Source organism: Pteropus alecto, unplaced genomic scaffold (genome assembly GCF_000325575.1).
Source record: "Pteropus alecto unplaced genomic scaffold, ASM32557v1 scaffold92, whole genome shotgun sequence".
NCBI classification, from domain to species: Eukaryota; Metazoa; Chordata; class Mammalia; order Chiroptera; family Pteropodidae; genus Pteropus; species Pteropus alecto.
This window is the reverse complement of record NW_006432447.1, coordinates 7166576-7176553: the sequence shown is the minus strand read 5'-3', so window position 1 is coordinate 7176553 and position 9978 is coordinate 7166576. Positions and strand designations below refer to the sequence as shown.

General features: G+C 40.1%; 1 pseudogene; it reads right to left on the bottom strand.

The window, feature by feature from the left end:
* Positions 1–6136: 6136 nt before the first annotated feature.
* Positions 6137–6255, bottom strand: LOC112476069 (annotated as a pseudogene).
* Positions 6256–9978: the final 3723 nt, after the last annotated feature.

Below are 9978 nucleotides of genomic sequence, written 5' to 3'. Positions count from 1 at the left end.
ACAGGCTGTTTAAATTCAATTACAATATATTCTTACATTCTTAAGGCCTAATTCTGAAAATATTTTATTAGATTAAGTCTTATCTATAGTCTGAATTATTATGTTGACAGTCCCCAATCTAATTGAACAGACAGTTTCCTTGAAATGTATTCAGGGCAAAAGAGTTGAAGTAATACTTTACATGAGAGGGCATCTAAACAAGCATACAAAAAGATGCTCAATTTCATTAGTTATCAGAGATACTCAAAATTACAGTGCAAAACCCCCAACACACACACCAAAACAACAAAAATGTGGAGCAACCAAACTCACTATTCTTAAAAGCCCAAACTACTATCAGCAACAGGAAGATTAAGTAAAGCATGCTACATACACAGTATGGAATATTATGCAACACTGAGAATACATGGACAGCTATATACAACCTATACCAATCTTACAAATATAACCTTGAGTGAAAGAAGCCAGACACAAAATTGTGCATACGTATGGTATGCTTCTATCTCTATAAAGTTCAAAAATCAGCAGAATTAGTCTATGTGGTTAGAAGTCAAGATAATGGATATCTTTGCGGGGGAGATTGGGAGGTGACCTGAAAGAGGGCGTTAGGAGGCCATCCCACCTCTGTCGGCGTTGTTTCTTGATAGGCGTGCTGGTTATATGGATGTGTTCACTCAGGGACAATTCATCAAGTTGTATACTAGCATAGGTGAAGTTCGATGTATGTTTATTGGACCTCAATAAAAAAAAAATTCTTAAAACTTTATCTGAATTCGGAAGACTTCCCCCAGACGGAGCTCACAGACTTCCTGAGGACCGGGCTGCGGGCTGCAGGGGTGAGTAGAGGCAGCCTTGTCCGGGTTTGGCGCTTCACCAGATCTCAGCCTTCAGCAGAGGATTGGAGGGGACCGTGTCATTGTGGGAGGGCGGGTGATTTCCAAGAGGGACCTGGAGTGGGCAACAGAGACACTTTCAGAGGAAGAGTCTGAGGATCAAAACGTCGTATATACATATACACATGCCTTCCTGTGGGAAGAGTCCCGTTTTCACCCTGTGACTGCCCTTCTCTCCCCAGTCCCGAGAAGTCTCTGTTCAAAACATTTAAGAGCTGGTTGGCTAGATGAAGGTCCGGAGGTCGGGGAACGTGCGTTCCAGTTACTAACCTGGGACCCGGGCGGATCGCTCTCGTTTTGGGCCTCAGTTTCTCCCTCTGTCGAGTAAGGCGGTCAATTCAGCGGGCTCCGGGTTTCCTTGGGTCGTACCTCCGGGGTGTGGACCCCTTGCCCGCGATCGGAGCTCCACCCTTGCAGCTTGCGGCGGCGGGCGAGTCTGGGGGCAGCTGCCGCCCATCGGCCCCGCGGAGGGCTCGGGCTGCTGGCGAGCTGCCCCCAGGCGAGATAAGGGGTGTGGCAAGGGCGATCTGCCCGCAGGGCGAGCCCTTCGGAGGAGGTGGAGCCGCCCCTTCGCGGGTAGGTAAAGGTAGCTGAGGCCCGGGGATCCAGGTTGGTGTTGCGCGCCCGCAGCGGAGAATGAGATTCGCCATCTGCGCCCTGCTCTGCGCGGGGACCCTGGGTGAGTGCACGCTGAGAGCCGGTGTGGGGACCAGCCCTCCAGGACAGCGGCGCCTTTTAAGGCTCAACCATAATGGCGGGACACTGTACCACCTGGGTCTAAGGGGTCTCGAAACAGCCTAGCGCCTGGCTGGCCCCAGACTGCCTTCTGCCTGCAGGTGCTCCTGTGCACCTGACCGACCCTGTAGCTTAGGGCCACGGTTCACAAACTGACCAGCCAGCCAAATCCTGCCTCCTCCTGATGTATATATAGCTGGATGGGCTATGAATGGTTTCCACATCTTTAAAAGGTTGAAAGAAAATCAAAATAAGAACAATAATTTTGACACATGAAAATCATATAAAATTCAAATTTCAGTGTCCATAAATAAAATTATATTGGAACACCATCATGCTCGTCCAGGTATGTGTTGTCCTTGGCTGCTTCCAGGCTTCAGGGGCAGAGTTAAGTAGTTGCCACAGAGACTGTGTGGCCCACAAAGCCTAAAATATTTATTCACTTAGCCCATTATAGAAAAAGTTCATGACCTCTGGTCCAGAGGCTGTTGATCCAGTTTACAGCGACAGAGGAGAGAAAGGATTTTTCCAGGGCTCACTGGTTATTATTAGGAGGGGTTAAGAGGGAAGGGCACATGTCAGATATGCTTGAATTGTCCGGTGTCTAACCACAGAAGGATCTGTTGTGTCCAGAATAACCAGACCCAACTTGAGTGCTCTTAACCAGGAGACAGTTTATTAGCCGGCGGCTGTCCTTGCAAAGGAGCAGCCTCGAAATGCCAAGATACAAGGTTTTTAAGCCCCAAATCCCATTCCTCATTCTGTCTTAAACACAAAGGTCCATCTTTCTCCTATTCACTACCTGTCAACCCACTGGCAGGTGTGCACCCGGGAAGTACAGGAAACCTTGTAACCCACTGGTCAGGTGTGCAACCGGGAAGTACAGAAGCAGAAAGCTTGTGTTAGAATGTTATGTTCCTATGGGTGATTGCCTATGTTCCCATGGGCAATAGCCAGTGTTCCCATGGGCGATGGCCAAACAGTAATTTTCAGCTTATATACAATTGATTATTTTTCATGCCACGCAAGCAAGCAGGGTTACACAGGCTAAAATTGGCAGTTAGCGTATGAGCTCATTGTTACAAGTTTCATGATTAACAGAATGTGGTTAGGGGTTCCAGAAACTAGGCCTAAGTTATAGACTTCCTTTGTCCAGTTTCAGGTTTTAATTATTCTTTAACCCTTTCACATTTCAGCAGGCCATTACAGATCTTTCCTGTTTTGACCTGTATCATGCCTCCTCCTCATGCCTACCACACACCAGGGAGGTAGGGGAAAGATAACCACCTTAGAATGGGATCCATCTGCCACTCAGTGCTGTGTGACTCTAGGGTGCACCTTCGCCTCTCTAAACTGGTTTCCTCAGTAGTTCAGGAGAAATTGCTTTTTCACAACCAGCACACAATCGCTGTGAAAGTGAAATGAGATAATGTATCTAATGGCAGAGCTCTAGACACAGGTGAATTATCACTGGTAAAAATCTTGCACGTATGTATGAGGGGGCCCATCCCATGTTATGGGGCAGGTAGGGCTCTTGGCTGGGTAACTGTAAGGAAGGTAATGGTGCAAGGTCAATGAGCTCAGGCACGTGCAGAGCCCTCCCTGGCTCAACAGCTGTTGGTTCTGTCCAGCCCCGGTTCTGTCATGTCTCAAGCTGTCTAGAATAAAATTTCTGTAGTAGAGCATCTGACATGGGGGGGAGGTGTAACCTGAGCAGGGCAGAGAGAGGAGAAGGTGAGAAGGACTAGGAGCACTGCGATGGACCCCCCCTGGCCCAGAACTGCCACATGGGACCTCACGACGAGCCCTGCCAGGGCTGGGGAAGCCTGGAAAGGTAGAGCACAGCCGTGGTCCAGCTACCTATGGCCACAGAGAAATCCAGGGGGAAGCACCCCCTGCCTCACAAACACATGACTGCCCTGGTCTCTCCCCAGTTCTTCCTGAACGGGGCTTCTGTTGTTTGTTCTTCCTCTAGCTTCTCTACTGGTGGTGTCAGGGGCTGACCAAAAGTTCATTCTCCCGATTGGCTCTGTGTTTATAAACCAGAGGCAAGAACTGCCTGCCCCCTGCCTCCCAGTTCCTTCTATCTTGGCCACTGGACAAGGCTGGAGTTTAGGATGTGCTGCTTTCTTCAAAGCTCAGTGACAAAAACTGTTCCGGTGACAAATGACAGAAATGCAACCAAACTAGCTTAAACTAAAAAGACCAAAGGAAAGGGGGTGGTTATTAATAGTACTTTTAAGAACTAAGAACCAGGGGTCCAGATTAGCCTGCACCTCTGCCTTGGCCTCTACCTCCTTTCTCGGCCTCTCCTTCTCCTGGGGCTTGAGAGATTTCTCCGTGAAGTGAGCATGTGGCCACCAGCAGCTTTCCCCTTCCAGGATCAGTTTGAAATATTCACAGTGGGCGTAGTTGCCCCTTCTTGAAATTGTCGCATGATTTGGTGGGGTGTTATCAATGATTGGCCTCGTCTAGGTTACTTGACACTGTTTACCCTTAGCTTGCTTGCACACTTTCTCTCTTTTTAAAATCACTTTTATTGAATTGTAAGTTACATATAATAAAATGCACTCTTTAAATCTACATACGATTCAATGAATACCTGCCCATGTGGCTACCATAATCAAGATATAGAACATTTCCATCAACCCTACCCCTTTCCTGTCGTTTCTACTTTTTGCCACTTTAGATAAGTTTTTCCTTTTCTACGATTTCACATCAGTGGAATCATACAATACATAATTTTTTGTGTCTGCCTTTTTCAACTCAGCCTAATTGTTTAGAAATTCACCCATATCGTTGTGTGTATCAAATTTCATTTCTTCTTAGTGCTGAGTAGTATTCCATTGTATAGCCTTACCATAGCTTGTTTACCCATTTCTTTGTTGATGGACATTTAGGTTGACTCCAGTTTAGGGATGTTATGAATAAATCTGCTACAAATACTGGAGTACGAGGCTTTGGGTAGACATGTGTTTCTTTTCTTCCGAGTAAATATCTAGGAGTAGAATTGCTGAGTCATAATCCTAAGTGTATATTTAACTTGTTAAGAAAATGTCAAACTTTTCTGAGTAATTGTATAATTTTACATTCCCACCAGCAATGTATGAGAATTTCAGTTGCCTCACATCCTGCAAACACTTGACGCTGTTGATCTTTTCACATTTAGCCATTCTAATAGGTGTGTTGTGGTATATCACAATGGTTTTAATTTGCATTTCTTTGATGAGTAACGATGTTGATTATCTTTTCATATTCTTATCATCTACTTGTATATCTTATTTTCTGAAGTATCTGTACAAATCGTTTCCCATCTTAAATTGGATTATTTGACTTACTATTGAGTTTAAAAGCCCTTTATATGTTCTGGATATAAGTCCCTGGTCAGATAGATGTGTTGCATTTGTATGCGTAAGTTTCTGGCTTAGCTTTTAGTTTTCTAAATGATGTCTTCTGAAGAGCAGATGTTTTACATTTTGATCAGTTGCACTTACCAAATTTTTCTTCTTTTTTGTTATTATGTTTTATATCCTGTGTAAAAATATGTGTTGCATTTGTATGCGTAAGTTTCTGGCTTAGCTTTTAATTTTCTAAATGATGTCTTCTGAAGAGCAGATGTTTCACATTTTGATCAGTTTCACTTACCAAATTTTTCTTCTTTTTTGTTGTGTTTTATATCCTCTGTAAAAATATAATTGGCTATGTTAGAATTGCAATATTTTCCTGTTTTATTTTAGAAGTTTTATAGTTTCAGCTTTTATGTTTTGAGGTCTAGATACCATTTCAGTTAATGTTTGTGAATGGTGGGAAGTAAGGGTCGAGATTCAGTTTTCTCATATGGATATCCAGTTATTCCAGGACTTGTTTTTGAAAAAATATCCTTTTCCCACTGAATTACCTTGGCAGCTTTGTTGAAAATCTACTGAATCTATGTGAGTCAATTTCTAGACTCTCTATTCTGTCCCACTAAACTAAATTTCTCTCTTTGTGCCAATATCACACTGTCTTGGTTCCTGCAGCTTTATAGGAAATCTTGAAATCAGGTAGCAGTAAGTCCTGAACTCTCTTACACTACTTCAATGTTGGTTTGGCCATTTAGAACCTTTGCATACCTATATACATTTTTGATTCAGTTTATCAATTTCTATAAAAAACACATTTAGTCTTGGATTATTGCTGGGATTGCATTTAATCTATATATCATTTTGAGGAGAAATGGCATCTTAACAAAATTGAGTTTTCTAATCCATGAACATTCTATATCTATTTATTTAGGTCTTCTTTTATTTATCTTGGGAATGTTTTGTAGTTTTTATTGTATAGGTTTTGTTAATAATTTGTTAAACTTATCCCCAGTTATTTCATATTTTTGATAGTTTTTTAAATTTCATTTTACAGTTTTTCTTTTTTCTTTTCTTTTCTTTTTTTTTAAGATGAGGCAACTCTTGGTTAATCTCATAGATTGCAAGGACCTTGTCAGTTTACAATCCCTTATTTTTTATTTTTTACTCCTACGGCACCCAGTCTTCCTAGGTGGTCTCCCATCCAAATACTAACCAGGCCCAACCCCGCTTAGCTTCCGAGATCAGACGAGATTAGGCTTGTTCAGGGTGGTATGGCCGTAGACTAGTTTTTCTTTTTAATATTAGAGATTCAATTGGTTTTACTATATGGACCTTGAATCCTATGACCTTTCTAAACTCCCTTTCAGTTCTAGTAGCTTTTTTGTAGATTCCTTAACATTTTTCTGTATAGACAAACATGTTACCTGTGAATAAAGACAATTTTATATCTTATTTTCCAGTCTGTATGCCTTCTATTTCACTTTCATACATAGCTAAGATCTCTCATACAATGTTAAAACAGAAGTCGTGAAAGTGTACATCTTTGCCTTGTTTCTGACCTGAAGGGAAAAGCATTCAGGCTCTCACCATTAAGTATGATATTAGCTGTAGGCTTTTATAGATGTTCTTTATCATGTGCAGAGCCCTCCCTGAGGACACACCCTTCTATTACTAGTTGGCTTGGAGTTTTGAATTGGCAAGTACTCTTTCTGTTTTATTAAGATAATCATATGAATTTTTCTCTTTTATTCTGTAGTATGGTGAATTATACTGATCGATTTTTGTACATTAAATCAACTTTGCAGTCCTGGGAAAAGGGATAAACTTATATACATGTGTATTTAATTTTCTTGCTGGATTTTGATTTATTAATATTTTGTAAAGGATCTTTTTAAATGTTCACGGGGACTATTTGGCTGTGGTTTTCTTGTAATGCCTTTGTTTGGACTTGGTATCAGGTTAATGCTCGCCTTAGAAAATGAGTTAGTTTTCCTTCCTCCTCTATAACTAGTCTGTGCAACACTGGTATTATTTCTTTCTTAAGTGTTGCTAGAATTCACCAGTGTAACCACCTGGGTCTGGCACTTCCTTTAACATTTATCATATTGTAAGTTTGCTATTACCAAGTTCTCTCAATATTTGTTTGCCTGATAAAGTTTGTTTTTGCCTCCAGTTCTGACAGTTATTTTCATTGGGTATAGATTTCTAGGTTAGCAGGTTATTTTCCTTTTAGTACTGTAATGATATTCTATTGTCAGAAACTTGTGGTTTCTGACAAAAAGTCTGCGATGTTTGTCTTTGTTTCTTTCCTCTGGTTCTTTTAGAATTGCAAGATCATAATTTTCATTACATTTGGGAAAATTCTGGCCAAATATTTCTTCACATATTTTTCTGATGCCTTCCCCCCTTTTATTCCTAGGACTACAGTTACACATACAACATATACACATATAAACACATGTGTCACTTCCTGTTATATGACAAGTCATCATGGCTCTGTTAATTTGTTTTTGTCTTTTATTCTCTTTGTGCTTCATTTTGGGTAGTTTTAATAATGTCTTCCAGATCATCTTTTTTATTTCTGGAGTACTAACCTGCTGAAACTTCTATTCAGTAGAATTTTCATTTTGGATATTCTGTTTTTCATCTCTAGCAATTCTTTTGGGCTCTTTTTATATCTTACATTTGTTTCCTCGATATATTCGTGTTTTCCTTCAAATCTCTGAGCATACTCGTAACATTGAAAATAGCTATTTTAAAGTTATTTTCTGTTCTATTCTTCACTTGTTTAGTAATTTTATTGGTTGCTGGACATTGTGAATTTTACCTTGTCGAGTCTTGGATTTTTGTCATTTTTTGTTTAAAGGGTGTTCAACTTTGTTCTTGTAGGCAGTCATTATTATCTTCAGATCAGCATAATCTTTTTAAGATTAGTTTTAGGCTGTGTTTAGGATACCCTTTATTCTAGGGCTAGCTTAGCCTACTTCTGGAATTTTTAGTAAATGCACGTTTATTCAGTGAGATGTTTCTCCGCTATGAATGGCGGGAACTCAAATGATTCCTGACTTCATTTGAGCCCTGGGAAATGTTTGGCCTAAGTTCACAATTAAAATTTCTTCTTCTAGCAGTTGTCCCTGCCCGGCCACCACAGCGCTCAAATTGGTACTTAGCCAGAATCTCAAGCGTATACAGATTCTGAATCTCGATCTCTCTCCTCTCTCTCTTTTTGTACTCCCTGCTCTTTGATTTTCTGTGCTGCAAATTCTAATTGCCTCGGCATTATGTAACCATGATCTTTGTCTCCTAAACTGGGAAAAGACCGACAAACTATTTAGTTTTCTCTTCTCTGCCCTGCCATCTGGAAATGCTGTACAGAAAAAAAGCTGGGGTGATTATAGGGCTCACCTTATTTCCCCTTTTTCAGGGGTCACAGTCCTGCACTTTTGTTATCCAATGTTTTCAAACATATTTTTAATGTTTTTTTTCCTCCAGATTTTAAAAAATTGTTTAGTGCTAGGGCAAATCTCATATCAGCTACTTTTTCATAAGTGGAAAAGCAGAAGTTCATCCCGGCTTTGGTGTTGTGTTTTGTTTTGTTTTGTTTTGTTTGTTTTGTTTTGTTTTGTGTGTGTTTGGTATTTGTTTAGTTCTCTATTTTAATACTGTATTTCTGTCAAGACTTTAGCTTTTCCCCTAACAATGTAACTTCATTTACTGTTTTACACTCACACTTTAAACAAATTAGAAGTACAAAAACTGCAGTTTTAATCATTTAAACGTAAGCACAGTGGTGGCTGAAAATAGAAACTTTTAAAAGGGAGTTCCCAGTAAGGGCATATCTTTGAAAAAGAAAACCGCGGTAACTCTTTGTATAACTTAATCTGCCTACAAAGCTGTTTTCGTTTATAAAGTTGTATTGTCTCTACTGTTACCAGTCATTTCTAAGCACAACATGCTTTAACAATCTATACTAGCACATGGAGCAAACATGCCTTGAAAGGCTCAAAATGCAAATGTAAGCTATTACTCCAAACATACTCTGCACAAGGACACACGACCTATTTAGGTCCATTCACTTGCTTGCTGCCTTCCCTGGGCTGCTATCCAAGGCTTTTACAAATAAAGTGGAGGGGCCCCATTTGTCACACTTTGTCTTTGATATGGGACTCTGTCCGAGGTAATTTGATATCTCCTGTCCCATTTAATTCTGTATATCCTACTTACAGATAGTTTACAGGCAGTATAGATTTTGGAGTCAAACAGACTTGGGCGATTAGCTTTATCTCAGATTACTTAATGTCCCTGATAAGGCTTTTCTCTTTAATCTTACCTACAAAACGGGCACAACAATATATAATAGATAGGACTTTTGTGGACATTGGAGGAGAGTAACATGCTTTACACACCGTCTGACATATAAGGCCTCATCAAAAACTGGTGCTGTTACTGCTGTAACTCGTCTTCTAAATTTCATAGAAAATAACATTTTGCTACATATAGAACTTATACAAATCAACAACAAAGAACAAACAATCCAATTAAAATACGGGCAGAAGACCTGAATAGAAATTTTTCCAGAGGAAATACAGATGGCCAATAGACATATGAAAAGATGCTCAAGGTCACTAATCATCACAGAAATGCAAATTAAAATCACAATGAGATATTGCCTCACATCTGTCAGAATGGCTATCATCAATAAATCAAAGAACAACAAGTGTTGGCAAGGATGTAGAGAAAAGGGAATTCTCATACACTGTTGTTGGGATTGCAAATTGATTCAGCCACCATGGAAAACAGATGATTGAATAAAGAAGTTATGGTTCATATATACAATTGAATATTACTCAGCCATTAAAAAATGAAATCTTACCATTTGCAACAATATAGATGGACCTAGAGGTTATTATGCTGAGTGAAATAAGTCAGAGAAAGATAAATACCATATGATTTCAATTATATGCAGAATCTAAGGAACAAAAAGAACAAACTAATCAAAAACAGAC